This window comes from Pelobates fuscus, chromosome 1, assembly GCF_036172605.1.
Source record: "Pelobates fuscus isolate aPelFus1 chromosome 1, aPelFus1.pri, whole genome shotgun sequence".
Taxonomy (NCBI): Eukaryota; Metazoa; Chordata; class Amphibia; order Anura; family Pelobatidae; genus Pelobates; species Pelobates fuscus.
The window spans coordinates 489,476,857-489,495,089 of record NC_086317.1 but is presented as its reverse complement, the minus strand read 5'-3'; positions in this window follow the sequence as shown (position 1 = coordinate 489,495,089).

The window sequence follows — 18,233 nt, the reverse complement described above, 5'->3', positions numbered from 1 at the left end:
TCCATCCTGCAGTGAAACACCTACCACTCTCAGGCCTCACTCAACTCAGTGAAATACTGCATTTTCCATCCTGCAGTGAAACACCTACCACTCTCTAGGCCTCACTCAACTCAGTGAAAGACCGCATTTTCCATCCTGCAGTGAAACACCTACCACTCTCAGGCCTCACTCAACTCAGTGAAAGACCGCATTTTCCATCCTGCAGTGAAACACCTACCATTCTCAGGCCTCACTCAACTCAGTGAAAGACTGCATTTTCCATCCTGCAGTGAAACACCTACCACTCTCAGTCCTCACTCAACTCAGTGAAATACTGCATTTTCCATCCTGCAGTGAAACACCTACCACTCTCAGGCCTCACTCAACTCAGTGAAAGACTGCATTTTCCATCCTGCAGTGAAACACCTACCACTCTCAGGCCTCACTCAACTCAGTGAAAGACTGCATTTTCCATCCTGCAGTGAAACACCTACCACTCTCAGGCCTCACTCAACTCAGTGAAAGACTGCATTTTCCATCCTGCAGTGAAACACCTACCACTCTCAGGCCTCACTCAACTCAGTGAAAGACTGTATTTTCTATCCTGCAGTGAAACACCTACCATTCTCAGGCCTCACTCAACTCAGTGAAAGACTGCATTTTCCATCCTGCAGTGAAACACCTACCACTCTCAGTCCTCACTCAACTCAGTGAAATACTGCATTTTCCATCCTGCAGTGAAACACCTACCACTCTCAGGTCTCACTCAACTCAGTGAAATACTGCATTTTCCATCGTGCAGTGAAACACCTACCACTCTCAGTCCTCACTCAACTCAGTGAAAGGCTGCATTTTCCATCCTGCAGTGAAACACCTACCACTCTCAGGCCTCACTCAACTCAGTGAAATACTGCATTTTCCATCCTGCAGTGAAACACCTACCACTCTCAGTCCTCACTCAACTCAGTGAAAGGCTGCATTTTCCATCCTGCAGTGAAACACCTACCACTCTCAGTCCTCACTCAACTCAGTGAAAGACTGCATTTTCCATCCTGCAGTGAAACACCTACCACTCTCAGTCCTCACTCAACTCAGTGAAAGACTGCATTTTCCATCCTGCAGTGAAACACCTACCACTCTCAGGTCTCACTCAACTCAGTGAAATACTGCATTTTCCATCCTGCAGTGAAACACCTACCACTCTCAGTCCTCACTCAACTCAGTGAAAGACTGCATTTTCCATCCTGCAGTGAAACACCTACCACTCTCAGTCCTCACTCAACTCAGTGAAAGGCTGCATTTTCCATCCTGCAGTGAAACACCTACCACTCTCAGGTCTCACTCAACTCAGTGAAATACTGCATTTTCCATCCTGCAGTGAAACACCTACCACTCTCAGTCCTCACTCAACTCAGTGAAAGGCTGCATTTTCCATCCTGCAGTGAAACACCTACCACTCTCAGGTCTCACTCAACTCAGTGAAATACTGCATTTTCCATCCTGCAGTGAAACACCTACCACTCTCAGTCCTCACTCAACTCAGTGAAAGACTGCATTTTCCATCCTGCAGTGAAACACCTACCACTCTCAGTCCTCACTCAACTCAGTGAAAGGCTGCATTTTCCATCCTGCAGTGAAACACCTACCACTCTCAGGTCTCACTCAACTCAGTGAAATACTGCATTTTCCATCCTGCAGTGAAACACCTACCACTCTCAGTCCTCACTCAACTCAGTGAAAGGCTGCATTTTCCATCCTGCAGTGAAACACCTACCACTCTCAGGCCTCACTCAACTCAGTGAAAGGCTGCATTTTCCATCCTGCAGTGAAACACCTACCACTCTCAGGCCTCACTCAACTCAGTGAAAGGCTGCATTTTCCATCCTGCAGTGAAACACCTACCACTCTCAGTCCTCACTCAACTCAGTGAAATACTGCATTTTCCATCCTGCAGTGAAAAACCTACCACTCTCAGGTCTCACTCAACTCAGTGAAATACTGCATTTTCCATCCTGCAGTGAAACACCTACCACTCTCAGTCCTCACTCAACTCAGTGAAAGGCTGCATTTTCCATCCTGCAGTGAAACACCTACCACTCTCAGGTCTCACTCAACTCAGTGAAATACTGCATTTTCCATCCTGCAGTGAAACACCTACCACTCTCAGTCCTCACTCAACTCAGTGAAAGACTGCATTTTCCATCCTGCAGTGAAACACCTACCACTCTCAGTCCTCACTCAACTCAGTGAAAGGCTGCATTTTCCATCCTGCAGTGAAACACCTACCACTCTCAGGTCTCACTCAACTCAGTGAAATACTGCATTTTCCATCCTGCAGTGAAACACCTACCACTCTCAGGCCTCACTCAACTCAGTGAAAGGCTGCATTTTCCATCCTGCAGTGAAACACCTACCACTCTCAGGCCTCACTCAACTCAGTGAAAGGCTGCATTTTCCATCCTGCAGTGAAACACCTACCACTCTCAGTCCTCACTCAACTCAGTGAAAGGCTGCATTTTCCATCCTGCAGTGAAACACCTACCACTCTCAGTCCTCACTCAACTCAGTGAAATACTGCATTTTCCATCCTGCAGTGAAACACCTACCACTCTCAGGTCTCACTCAACTCAGTGAAATACTGCATTTTCCATCCTGCAGTGAAACACCTACCACTCTCAGTCCTCACTCAACTCAGTGAAAGGCTGCATTTTCCATCCTGCAGTGAAACACCTACCACTCTCAGGCCTCACTCAACTCAGTGAAATACTGCATTTTCCATCCTGCAGTGAAACACCTACCACTCTCAGGCCTCACTCAACTCAGTGAAAGACTGCATTTTCCATCCTGCAGTGAAACACCTACCACTCTCAGGCCTCACTCAACTCAGTGAAATACTGCATTTTCCATCCTGCAGTGAAACACCTACCACTCTCAGGCCTCACTCAACTCAGTGAAATACTGCATTTTCCATCCTGCAGTGAAACACCTACCACTCTCTAGGCCTCACTCAACTCAGTGAAAGACCGCATTTTCCATCCTGCAGTGAAACACCTACCACTCTCAGGCCTCACTCAACTCAGTGAAAGACTGTATTTTCTATCCTGCAGTGAAACACCTACCATTCTCAGGCCTCACTCAACTCAGTGAAAGACTGCATTTTCCATCCTGCAGTGAAACACCTACCACTCTCAGTCCTCACTCAACTCAGTGAAATACTGCATTTTCCATCCTGCAGTGAAACACCTACCACTCTCAGGCCTCACTCAACTCAGTGAAATACTGCATTTTCCATCCTGCAGTGAAACACCTACCACTCTCAGGCCTCACTCAACTCAGTGAAAGACTGCATTTTCCATCCTGCAGTGAAACACCTACCACTCTCAGGCCTCACTCAACTCAGTGAAAGACTGTATTTTCTATCCTGCAGTGAAACACCTACCATTCTCAGGCCTCACTCAACTCAGTGAAAGACTGCATTTTCCATCCTGCAGTGAAACACCTACCACTCTCAGTCCTCACTCAACTCAGTGAAATACTGCATTTTCCATCCTGCAGTGAAACACCTACCACTCTCAGGCCTCACTCAACTCAGTGAAAGACTGCATTTTCCATCCTGCAGTGAAACACCTACCACTCTCAGGCCTCACTCAACTCAGTGAAATACTGCATTTTCCATCCTGCAGTGAAACACCTACCACTCTCAGGCCTCACTCAACTCAGTGAAATACTGCATTTTCCATCCTGCAGTGAAACACCTACCACTCTCAGTCCTCACTCAACTCAGTGAAAGACCGCATTTTCCATCCTGCAGTGAAACACCTACCACTCTCAGGTCTCACTCAACTCAGTGAAAGGCTGCATTTTCCATCCTGCAGTGAAACACCTACCACTCTCAGGCCTCACTCAACTCAGTGAAAGACTGCATTTTCCATCCTGCAGTGAAACACCTACCACTCTCAGGCCTCACTCAACTCAGTGAAAGACTGCATTTTCCATCCTGCACTGAAACACCTACCACTCTCAGTCCTCACTCAACTCAGTGAAAGGCTGCATTTTCCATCCTGCAGTGAAACACCTACCATTCTCAGGCCTCACTCAACTCAGTGAAAGACTGCATTTGTTCTCCCCACTTCCCACCCTGGCTCCCCCTAAATATATAGCATGCTACTCCAGCTGTTTGAGATTCTCACCCATTCCCCTAACATCTTACCAATAGCTGCTTCTCTGTTAACTCATTCAGCCATCACCTCCAAACTTCCCCTGCTACCTCTTGTCTCAAATCCCCACGGTATCCTTTAGATTGTAAGCTCACGGGCCATCAAGCCAAGCATATACAAAGCCAAACACTTTGTATAAAAGAGCTCCAATGGCTAGATATCAGCTTACGGGCAGGGCTCTCTCTACCTCTTGTATCTGTCTGTGTATATTGTACGTCCTCCACTAATTGTACTGCGCTGCGGAATCTGTTGGCGCTTTATAAATGGCAGTAATAAGTAAATAATATTACATTATTATACAATTGGTACATTATATTATTATGAGATAAGTTGTTGAATACAGTGTAACATTATATTACATTATTATACACTCAGTACATTATAATATTATTATTATATGACAGAACTTGCTGAATACATTGTACATACTGGATACATACTTTTCTGAGAAGCTCCCGCACTACCTGAGCAGAATGCTCTCCCCGGCTGTTCCCACCTCCTATAACCTCTGTAACGGATCACCTGGCACCCCGACTCCAGCCGACACCATAACCACCGTAGACTCCTTCAGAGAGCAAGACAGGAACAAGCTCTTACAAGAGCTTAGGAGTGATTATAGTAAGGGAATATGCAGAGCATAGCAATCCCTTGTAGCAGATTCCCCCAATAAGAGACAGCACTCCAAATTGAGGGTGAAGTAGAACTGAAGTTTTAATGAAATACTCTGCTTTTATGATCATTTTACACACATAGTACCACCCACAGGGTGTTGTAGAACAGCCAATCAAACACGTAATATATAGTTTAACACTCCCATTCATTCCCACAAAATCCTCCACTCTGCCTGTGATATAATTACTGTACACAATGGGTTAATGTAATTATCACAGGCAGGAAAAATATACTTTTTACACATGTACTGTAACTTTAAAACTATACATCCAATCTTCATAAAAAGCATACTTCAAATATTAACACTCTCAAAAATCATACAAATCCCTCCAGTAGATAAAAAGTTAGATGGAAGTCCTATTTCCCATGTTAAAGTCAGTTCAAACAAGCGAATGACAACCATTCGAATTGTCGAATGAACTGTCAAACGGCGTTCGAATTGTCGAATGCATTGAAGTCTGGAGAAGGTAAAACTTCAGCTCAATTAAAGATGGCCGCCGCCACGTTTTTCGTCTGTACGAACGGCGGCCACCCAGCGGTCGGTAATTTACATTTCAGCAGGCTCCCAGCCCGGGAGGTAAATTGCCTGCACGCTTCAACTTCTGGGTGGTCCGCCTGTGTGGTACTTGGTTCAGTAAGCTCCATTTACTGAGCCAAGTGGGAGAAAGCAATGCACAAAGGATTTTAAAGGTCTTAAATGGGCATTGTCAAACAAAGTCTCAATATGTCCCCAGACGGTTCTTAAAGGGTCAGCACAGTCCACTACAAGTCCACAAGCCCAAATTCAGTTCTTAAAGGGCTTAAAGGGCCATACACAGTCCAATAGAAGTCCATAAGCCCCAAGACTGTTGTTAAAGGGCACAATCTCCCAGGGGCCATAGTCAGAAGGTAGGAGGCGGGCAAACAGGCCCCTTCAACAACCAGTGTCGAGGTTACTTTCGCCACAACCTCCAATCCAGTACAGCACTTTATTTAGTCTACCTCAATACAAAAAGAAAGCGGCCCGATCCTCCTTTTCCTACAGAGCACCACAATTATGGAACGACCTCCTGCACACTTTCAAATCTTCCCCAAGCCTAAAATCCCTCTCTACATACCTCAAAACAGAATAAACCTGTCATGGTTATATTTCCTACCTGTTCTATGTTACACTTTGTATATCATTTTGTATATATTGTGTGTTAATATTGTTTTTTGTATTTTATTGTAGCCTATTGTATCAATGCAATGTTTTGTGGACCCAGGACATACTTGAACACGAGAGAAATCTCAATGTATCCTTTCTGGTAAATTTTTTTATAAATAAATAAATAATATATTATTATTATATTATTATTATTATTATTATTATTTAGTGACAGAACTTGCTGGATACATTGTAACATTATATTATTATTATTATTATTATTATTATTATTATATGGCAGAACTTGCTGGAAAAAATTGTAACATTATATTATTATTATTATTATTATTATTATTATATGGCAGAACTTGCTGGATACATTGTAACAATATATTATTATTATTTACTGACAGAACTTGCTGGATACATTGTAACATTATTATTATTATTATTATTATTATTATTATATGACAGAACTTGCTGGATACATTGTAAAAATATATTATTATTATTATAGGGCAGAACTTGCTGGATACATTGTAACATTATATTATTATATTATTATTATTATTATTATTATATTGTTTTTATTATTATTATTATTATAGGGCAGAACTTGCTGGATACATTGTAACATTATATTATTATATTATTATTTTTATATTATTTTTTATTATTATTATTATTATTATTATTATTATTATTATAGGGCAGAACTTGCTGGTTATATTGTAACATTATATTATTATTATTATTATTATATTATTTGTATTATTATATTATTACTATTATTATTATTGTGGTGGAATCTCAGTAAAAATAAATTTAGTAGGCCGAGATTGCCACGTGGTATGTGCACGTGCATATGCAGATGTATCGGTCGGTTGGTTGCACGTGGCAACGATACAATCAGTAGTGTACGGAGCATGTGCAGGAATACAGGATATACGAGTATTCCCCTCCTCCATTGTGCTGGGCAAGCCAAGTGGTCAAACAGGAAGTTAGTCTTTATTCTGTTGATTGGGTTAGAGTACATGTAGGTGGAACCAGGCCCGGACTGGCCATCGGGCACACCGGGCAAATGCCCGGTGGGCCGCGATGACCGTGGGGCCAAGGCCGGCAGGGGAGATGACAGGATCTCCCCTACCAGCCCCTGCAGGGCCAGCACTACCCGAGCGCCGGCCCTGCTGTGGGTCTCCATGGGCCGGTGGGGAGATCAAAGATCTCCCTCACCGGCCCAGAGACAATTCTAAGCGGCCGCCGGCTGAGGAGTGTGGGAGGGAGGAGAGGACCGGCGGAGCTCTAGCCAGCAGCTCCGCCGGGTCCTCTCGCGGGATTCTGAGCATTGCCGCGGTTACCGCGGCAATGCTCAGATCTCGCGAGAGTGAACTCTAGCCCGCAGGCTAGAGTTCACTCTCACCACTGGACCACCAGGGAAGGCAGCATGGCTCCCCCTCCAAGGCAGAACGGCTCCCCTCCCTCCTCCCAGGATAGATCCTGTCCTATACTAAAGGTAGGGATGTGTTATTCTATACTTCATTACTTCATTTAAAAAAGAAAAAAAAAACTACTTACTTTCAATACTTGAGTAAAGGGTTATTAACTTTTTTTTTCTTTGAGGTGACAGTTTGTTTTGTTTTTAACTAGAAGTGTTGCCACATATTTAGAAAAAACATGTTAAGAAGGGGGGGGGGGTCATATAACTTTTTAAAAAAAATTTATTAATAAAAAAATATATTTAAATTTAAATAACACACACAGCACCCCAGACACACACAGCACCTCCAGACACACACACACAGCACCTCCAGACACACACACAGCACCTCCAGACACACACACACAGCACCTCCAGACACACACACACAGCACCTCCAGACACACACACACAGCACCTCCAGACACACACACACACACAGCACCTCTAGACACACACACACACAGCACCTCTAGACACACACACACAGCACCCCTAGACACACACACAGCACCCAGATACACACAGCAACCCCAGACACACAGCGCACCCCCAGACACACAGCGCAGCACCCAAACACACCCAGCGCACCCTCACTCACACACAGCACCCTCAGACAGACAGCACCCTCGCTCACACATATACAGCACACACACATATATATATAATATATAAAATAACCCTCAGTGAGTTAACAGACAAAGAAAATTAGAAACCTAGAATGTGACAGCAGATAAAAACACCCTCACACACAGCACCCCTCTTACATACACACACACTGCGCCCCTCACACATACAATACGTCCAAAATATATATATATATATACACACACACTACAGCTCCCCTCACACTGCACCACTACACACATTACGCTCCAGATACACGCTAGATCCCTTGCCCTATATGCACTCTTCATCCTCTACACATACACACACACACACAATCTCCTATACACACACTCTGGGTCCTTTACACAGTAGATCTCCTACACACACACTGCACCACCTACACACACACTACATTCCTTGTCAGCAAACACATACAACATTCTCTAAACACACCCTCTCTACAACCCGTACACACACTATGTCACATATACACACACACTACAGCCCGTATGCACACACTCACTACATCCCCTATAACACTATGCCCCCTATACACACACTCTCTACAGCCCCTAGCCACACATATTACACCACAAACACAAATGAAATTGACCTATTTACACAATACCACACCACACTCTACACACACGCAATCTCACAAGCAGGCTCCAAACATATGCACCATGCACTTTCCTGGCCCTTTTGTCCTCTGGTATCCCACTTGTTGAGACACTAGAGACAATTTAAAAGCAAACACAGCGCAAGCATGTTATTAAATTTGCTTGCACTGCACAGAACAAATTCAGGGCCTTTTTCTAATGCCAGAGCTCTTCAGTGGGGCTCTGCGCATTGAACTAACATGCTCACTTTGAGAGGGGCCGTGCTTGTCATTAGTGATGACAAAACACACCCTCTCTGGCCCCGCCCCTTCTAAGGGGGCCGCTTTGATTGAAAAATGCCTGGGCCTAATTTTTTTCCCAGTCCGGCCCTGGGTGGAACTGATTATAGGAGGAGCTATATGTCTATATAAGGGACCTACACTGTACGATCGGGGCTCAGATTTTAGCTGTTTTTGGTGACATTAGTCCCTCTGAGTCCCGGTCGGTGAATCGAATAAAGATCTCTTCCTTCCTGAAGAAACCTGTGTCCATCTCTCTGTGCTTGGCTTCCGTCAGTTTCTCCAGTATCATTTGGTGCATTGGCCGGGAATCTCATCGTTCAACGGTAGCTGAGAAACAGAAGCGTGAGACGGTCTATCTTTGCCCACGCTCTCTACGGCTGCACCCCTGAACTTTTGCGTGGACCTCTCTTCATCTCGGTGCCACTGGTCTGTTGTCCAGGAGATCATCGGCCTCTACGTAGTAAGTGCTGGGGTGCCCTCGTCGATGAGTGTGAACTCAGGTTCAGGAACGAGGAGGTAAGACGACTACTGTTTTAGACGGTGGACCCACTAGGGGTTTTGGATACCGATTGTGCGGTAGGCCCATAAGGGGTTTGTATCTGGAATTGTGTATGGCATTGGCCCCCTCAAGTTGAGGGAAGGAGCGAAGGCGCACCTCTCGTAATTTAACGCCCTGTAGTCAGCTCGTTTAATCTTGGTTTGGAGTCAGGCTGGGTCCTGTGTAAATAGCCCAAGCCGGACACCGGTGTCTTGTCTAGACTAGCGTATCTAGGGTGTATATTTTGTTCGCTAGGTCGGAGGGACCGGGAGACTAAGCGGAGCCTGTTGTATATTCTGTCCGCTAGATCTCAACCTATCTTGGCTAGGTGGGAAGGCGTGTAAATTTGGAACCCACTAGACTATTGATAGAGTAGATAGACTAAGAGGGTTCTGTGTAAATTCCGCCCTCTAGTTCGCTATATGTGGTGCTTGGGCAGCGACGGCTAACCAAAACGGATGTAAATAGTTTTAGGTAGTCCCTCGAGGTACTGGCCAATAGATTAGTTGGGAAACTGTAAATGTGTTAAAAACTTATTGTAGTAGAGTGTATATCTTGCTAGATAGCGTGAGCTCTGCCGTCTAGCGAGAGTGTGAATAGTGTGTAACTGTATCATAGCGCACGGTACCATAACCATGTATTATAATTACTGATACTGTAAATAACCACTAATAACTGTCGTTCATGTTGTATGTTTAACATCATAACCACTACTAACTGAACTGTGACTTTAAAAATTGTACTTTAACCAATGCTAACTGTAACGGACCGTTTCACTTACAAGAGGATAAAACCCAGTTTAGGCGATAATCCCCTTTCCAGATGCACAGGCAGCTACTGCAAACACCATTCTCCCGACTGGAACCACACGAACACTGGAACAGCTGAACAAGAAAAGCAGACATCGGCTTACACTCTTGGCAGTCAGCATACAATCCCATTCCCCCAAAGACCGAGACGACACATCGCTTTGAGGGTTAAGCAAGAACTCAAGACTGGGACACCCAGTCTGGCTTTTATTACCAACAAGTACATACAGGACACTCCCAGGGGGAGGATGAAATTAACCAATCACATGGATGTACCTCCCACACATTTCCTCCCCTTAGATTAACACTTAACACAATTATACTGTACACCTTTTTCCCCAATTCCTGGATGTACCCCAACTACATATGCTACACCTCCAAAACAGGTATCCCCTGATAGCCCTTATTCAGGGGGACAACATATGCAAGAATCAGCCCATTCGGATAAACGGTTCAGGAGTTATGGAACTTTAAAGTATTGACCGACCGCATGGGTAAAGTATCCGAAAACAGTTCCATGCATTTTGGCCCTGCGGTCGGTCACAAACAAGGGAATGAAAACAGGCGAATTGCCTGTGTTATAGAGCCTGGAGAGGGTTTGAATGAATTCCCTTGTTTGTGGGGTTCTTTCTACCGAACGGGGGTCATTCGGTAGTTTCCATACGAATTTCTGGAAGTATGGAGGTCTCAGCGGTGTTTGCCTAGTCAAGTGTCCGATTTCAGTTCCAGACACTCGACGGCAAAACACCGCTGTTCGGTAGTTAAAGATGGCCGCCGCCACGTGTTGGTTTCCTGAATGGCGGCCACCCAGAGGACAAAGACCACACTGCACTGATTGCCAATTACCCGTTTGCAACATTGTTGCAAACGGTAATTGGAGGCACACTTATTCCTGGGTGGTCTGGTTGTTCGGTAGTTTCCTCAATACAAGGAATGGAGGGATTCTACCGAACAATCAGATGAATGCGGCATATATATATATATAACCCAGGTTAACTGCATACATAAATACATATACAATATATAGGCAGTACAATAGGATATGCTTCACAGTCTTAAAGGGACAGTAGTCCCAAAATGTCCATTGCTGATTTTAAAGGGCCAGTAGCAGCAATATAAATTAGTACATGCCCAAATATAGTCTTTAAAGTGCAATATGTCCAGGGGCCATAGTCAGCGGGCAGGAGGCTAGCAGCCAGGCCTCTCCAGTTCACAGTGGCGAAGCTGGTTTCGCCACACTAACCGTACTATAACTACTGTTTGTAAAGACGATGTTACTAGGGCATGTTATAGACGGGTAATTTAAATACTGAGAATTATAACGTGGGTGATTGTATAGTTTCACCAAAAGGTACAATAATAGTTATTTAGTGACTGGTGTAACAGCTGTGTGTGTACGGGAATTCCCTGTATGTTTTGTTGTGTACGTTTGGCCTAGTAACCGTACCACGTGGTGCTGTTGCCAAGGGGAACGGGTGTGACCGTTGGAAGTGTGTTTGTTTTGCTTCTATTGGAGACGACGCTCCGTTGCTAAGTATGGGTGCGTCGGATTCAAAGATCATTGATCCCTTAGAATGCATGTTAAAGAACTTTAAAAAGGGATACAATGTACATGTACATGTACAATGTACAAGACTACCACCACGTGGTAGTCTTGATCCTAATCTGGTGCAGCGCGTACACGTGACTGTATCGGGTAGGCCTGAAATTTACGGCCAGTTTCCGTACATCGATTGTTGGAAACGGGCCGTAAATGACTTGCCAAAATGGATCGGGGTATGCCACGAGGAGCAATGCCGCCTCATGTTGGCCAGAACTCGTTTGTCCACCAGGTCCGTGATTACGCCCATTCATGACACGCCCCCTGATTCAGAGATCCCCTTGCCACCCCCTTACTCCTCCTCTACAGGAAGAGGAAGAGGAGGCGCTGCTAGTAATACTACTCCCCTTGCTCCGTTGTCTCCACCTACCCCCTCCTCTAGCTCAGAGTCTAGCCCACTTGCTTTAACCCCTTAAGGACACATGATGTGTGTGACATGTCATGATTCCCTTTTATTCCAGAAGTTTGGTCCTTAAGGGGTTAAACCCTCCCCTTCCAGTACCTACCCCTATTAACCCCACCTATCCAGATTTGGCATCATTTATGGTTCCTGGTCAGGCTCCTCCCAGCCCGGCCCGGAATATTCTACTTACTGATCTTCCCTTCAGTAAAGAAAAAGCGTCCCCATCCCCTTGTCTTACTACCCCTCGACCGGAACCCATAACTGACCTTCCTTAACGAAGCCCCATACTAACCCGATAATTGACCGCTACCCTCCAACCCCGACATTATCAAATGCCTCTCCGACTGACACCGGGCCCGACACATATTAACGGTGAGGGCCAGTTACAACACTCTGATCCCGTATTTGTCTATGTTCCCTTTACCACCACTGACTTATTCAACTGGAAGACCCATAACTCCTCCTACACAGATAAACCTCAAGCCATGGCAGATTTGATTACCTCTATAATCCAGACGCATAATCCCACTTGGGCTGATTGCCAGCAATTACTTATGACATTGTTTAATAACGAGGAAAGAACTCGGATAAATCAGGCGGCAATTAAAGCGCTTGAAGAAGTGGCCCGTACTCAAAATCAGGCCAACCCGGCAGCATGGGCCACGGCCCATTATCCAAACACAGATCCGAATTGGAATGTTAATGGCGCAGATATGGCCCGTTTAAGAGTTTACAGGGACGCCATTATTGCTGGCATGAAAGCCGGAGGAAAAAGGGCGATCAATATGTCAAGGACGGCTGAGGTATTGCAGAAATGTGATGAGTCGCCCAGTGCCTTTTATGATCGATTATTGGAGGCATACCGGTTGTATACCCCCTTTAATCCAGAGGCTCCTGAGAATTCCTGGATGGTTAACTCTGCCTTTGTCAGCCAGGCCTATGGAGATATAAAGAGAAAATTAGAAAAGTTAGAAGGGTTTGTAGGGATGTCTATAACTCAACTAATGGAGATAGCAAATAAGGTTTATATGAATAGGGAGACAGAGACGAAAAAGGAAGAAGAGCGAAAGATGAGAAGGAAAGCAGACATGTTAGCAGTAGCTATCGCGGGTGTAGATAGAAGGGAAAAGGAAGTGTATAGGGGAACTGAGAAAAGCGAGAATATGTGGAATAGGGAGCCTTAAGTAGGAACCAATGCACATACTGTAAGGAAGAAGGGCATTGGAGAAGTGAGTGTCCACTGAGGGAACAATATGAGAGAGATAGAACAAGGGCAGGATATAGTAATAATTATAGAGGCAGAGCGAGAGGAAGAGGAGGCCTTGGAGGAAATGGTGGGAATAATAGAGGAAGCGTTCATGGGGATAGGTATTACCCAGCAGCGCAGAGACCCCGAGAAAGAGAAGATAGAGACTGTGGATTTGGCTGACACTGTCATGGAGGACTATTGATACCGACCGGGCTCCATCCCCCTTGGCCGAGTGGAGCCTATGGTCGATGTAGCAATAGGGTGAAAAAGGAGTTCTTTCATGATCGACACTGGTGCTGAACATTCTGTGGTGACTAACCTAGTCGCTCCTCCTTCAGGAAGAACTATCACTGTAATAGGAGCAACTGGGAGGAGTGCTGCTAACCCGGTTCTTAAAAGTCGACTCTGTACACTGGGAGGCCACGTAGTAAAACATCAGTTCCTTTATATGCCTGAATGTCCAGTCCAACTTCTAGGACGAGATTTGTTGTCGAAGTTACAAGCACAGATAACATTTCTGCCTAACGGAACTATATCCTTGAAGTTTAATGGACCCTCAGGTATAATGACATTATCAATACCGAAAGAAGAAGAGTGGCGACTTTATACAGTGTTGACAAGCCAAAACCCTAGGAGTGATGAATCCTTGTTTAATATACCAGGAGTGTGGGCAGAGAGTAACCCACCAGGACTTGCTCGCAATATCCCACCTATACGGATTGAACTAAAACTTGGGGTTTATCCAGAGAGCCTAAGACAATACCATATTCCCCAAAAGGCAAAGAAGAACACACAGTCTTATTTGGATAAGTTCATAAGGTATGGTATCCTAAAATTCTGTACTTCCCCCTGGAACACCCCATTGTTGCCTGTTCAAAAGCCTGGGACAGATGAGTATCGCCCTGTGCAGGACTTAAGAGCAGTCAATGATGCGGTAGTAAGTATACATCCAGTTGTGCCCAATCCATATAACCTGCTTGCCTTAATTCCGGGCGGGGCTACTTACTTTACAGTTTTGGACCTTAAAGATGCCTTCTTTTGCCTACGAATTGCTACAGAAAGCCAGTGTATCTTTGCATTCCAATGGGAAAAGGCTGTAACGGGCTTGAAACGCCAGATGACTTGGACAAGATTGCCCCATGGGTTTAAAAATTCACCTACCCTATTTGGATCAGCATTAAGTCAGGACTTACTAGACTTCAAGTCCATCCCAGGAGAATGTGTATTACTACAATACGTAGATGATTTGTTGATAGCAGCAGTTACAAAAGAGATATGTCAGCAAGCAACATATGATCTACGGCACATTCTTTGGAAGGCAGGATACAAGGTGTCCAGGAAGAAAGCTCAGTTGTGTCAGCCAACTGTCAAGTATCTGGGATTTCATATCTCTGAAGGTCAAAGGATAATGGGGCCTGAGTGAAAAGAAGCTGTATGCCAAATACCAACACCTAAGAATAGAAGTGCGAGAGTTCTTGGGGGCAGCAGGCTTCTGCAGGATATGGATTCCCAGTTATGCGATATTGGCGAAACCCCTTTATGCAGCTATAAAAGGCACAGAACACGATCCCTTCCTGTGGACCATCGAACAGCAGAAGGCATTTGAGGATGTTAAGAAGGCATTGATGAGCGCCCCAGCATTAGTTCTACCTGATCATACACGTCCATTCTACTTATATGTACATGAGCAAAGAAGGATGGCTGTGGGAGTACTGACACAGTACTTGGGATCATGGCAACGACCTGTCGCATATAGGTCTAAACAACTGGATGCAGTGGCCAGTGGTCCACCTTGTCTAAGAGCCGTAGCTGCCGCCGCCCTGCTGGTAGCTGAAGCTGACAAGCTCACTCTAGGTCAGGAACTCTACGTGCGAGTCCCGCATGCAGTACAGACGTTGCAAGACTATAAAGGCAGTCTTTGGTTTAGCAATAGCCGTATGACTAAGTATCAAGCCATGTTATGTGAGAACCCGAGAGTGCATCTTGAGACTGTCAATACCCTGAAACCAGCTACCCTTTTGCCACAACCTACTGAGAGTCAACATGATTGCCTGGAGGTGATGGATGAAGTGTTCTCAAGCAGACCGGACCTTCGTGATTTTCCCATCCAGGACCCCGATGTCCAGTACTATACGGACGGCAGTAGTTACGTGAAAGAAGGGATTCGCTACGCAGGATACGCAGTGACAACCATAGACAAGGTGATAGAAGCTCGGCCATTGTCAAAAGGAACATCGGCACAGAAGGCAGAATTAATCGCACTCACACGAGCGTTACAATTGGCTGAAGGATTAAGGGTAAACATCTATACGGACTCAAAGTATGCGTTTTTAACCACTCATGCCCATGGAGCCTTGTATAAAGAAAGAGGACTACTGAACTCAGAGGGTAAAGAAATCAAGTACGCAGCTGAGATATTACAACTATTGGAAGCCGAAGTATGGGAGCCGAAGGAAGTTGGTATCATACATTGTCGAGCGCATCTGAAAGGTGATGGTGATGTGGTGAAAGGAAATCGGATGGCAGATAATGCAGCCAAGCGGGCCGCTGAATCGGGACAACAGGAATATGTGGAGCGTATAGCTGCTCTCATACCGATCCATCTGTCTCAGTGGACTCCAGTTTATACAGCTCAAGAAGAAGAGTGGTTAAAGACTGAAGCTGGAAAATATTTGGAGAATAATTGGTATCAGTTAGAAGATGGAAGGATAATTATTCCAGCATCGCTAGCTGTAGAAATTGTCCAGAACTATCACAATGGGACACATTCCGGGAGAGATAGTATGGAAGAATCTCTTAGGAAGCATTTCTACATACCAAGATTGTCCAACTTGACTCAAGCCATTGTACGAAGATGTGTGTTATGTGCCAAAAACAACGCAAGGCAAGGTCCAGTGAAACCACCGGGAGTCCAGTACATGGGAGGGCTCCCTATGTCCGATCTCCAAATAGACTATACGGTAATGCCTAAATCCGGCGGACATCGTTACCTACTAGTAGCTGTGTGCACCTACTCAGGATGGGTAACAGAGAAAGCAGGAGAAGTTGTGTGATTTCTGTTGCGGGAAATAATACCCCGATATGGACTACCATGTTCTATAGGATCAGATAATGGTCCAGCCTTTGTTCACCAGTGCCTACAACAACTGACTCATATGCTTGGTATTAAGTGGAAACTTCATACGGCATATAGGCCTCAGAGTTCTGGGAAAGTGGAAAGGATGAACAGAACTATTAAGAGCCAATTGGCAAAAATGTGTCAAGAAACCCAACTCAAGTGGAATGTTCTTTTGCCAATAGCTCTGTTGCGCATTCATAGTACACCTACCAGAAGGATGGGTCTCTCACCTTTTGAAATTATGTATGGGCGTCCACCTCCCGTACTTAGTAACTTAAGGGGGGATTTGAGTCAATTGGGAGAAGGAATTACCCGGCAGCAGGTTGTAGAGTTGGGTAAAACTATGGAGGAGGTACAGAAATGGGTACAAGATAGGTTACCTGTGAATATTTATCCACCTGTCCATTCTTATCATCCAGGAGACCAAGTTTGGATAAAGGAGTGGAACAGTGTACCGTTGGGGCCAAAGTGGAGGGGTCCTTATGTTGTTCTTTTGTCTACCCCAACAGCTATAAAGGTGGCCGAAGTGACTCTGTGGATTCATCACTCCAGGGTTAAACCAGCAGCAGCAGATTCTTGGCAAGCTACACCAGATCCTGAGAATCCCTGCAAGATCCAGTTGAAGAGAGTGACCCAGTTGGATTGAAAGTGATTTTTGAGAAGAGTTCTGTTACAAGGGAACATCAACAAAAATCTACAAGTAAGTGTTTTGACGGCCACAATAAAGCATGACCACCTGCCTACGTTTCATAGCCAGAGTGTCTTGAAGAGATCTCTGTGAAGGAAAGTGAGGATCAGAAGGACTCCATTCCCTGCAGCCCTCACATCCTGGAAGCTGAGGTGCCTTCGCACTGTCGAAGAGTTAGGAAGAAGATGTCAGGAGTGATGTGTTTGATAATGTATTTATGTGTGTTTTTCATTATTCAGGAAGGTAGAGGTACCGACACACCAGGCTGCGAGGTTTGCATTAAGACTACGAAAACCGGCAATCGCATTTCCCAGACCCTTATTTGGCATTCCCAGTATGAGTGTAAAGGATATGTATCTAAGTGTAGATACTTAGGTATAGATTATAGTGTATGCCATTTAGAAGCAGGAGAACCTAAGTGTTTTAGCCCAGAGTATCAACCCCGTACAATTTGGTTGACTATTCGGAATGGAGACTCACAGGGGACCCTAATAAATAAGACCATACTAGAAACCGTACATTCTCCAGGTGTTTTGCTATTTGATGCATGTAAGGCGATATCAGGTGGTAGAAAACCATGGAATGTATGTGGCGATCTTAAATGGGAAAGAACGTATGGGTCTAATGATAAGTATATTTGCCCCAGTACTAAGTATAAATATATAGATCCAAAATGCCCAAATAAAGAATATAATTATTGTCCGTATTGGTCCTGTGTGGGGTGGGCAACCTGGGGACAGACAGTAGATAAGGATATGATCTTCACTAAGTTGCCTACCAAGCCATATTGTAAGTCTAGGGAGTGTAACCCAGCCCATATACTTCTCAATGACCCAGAACTATTCAT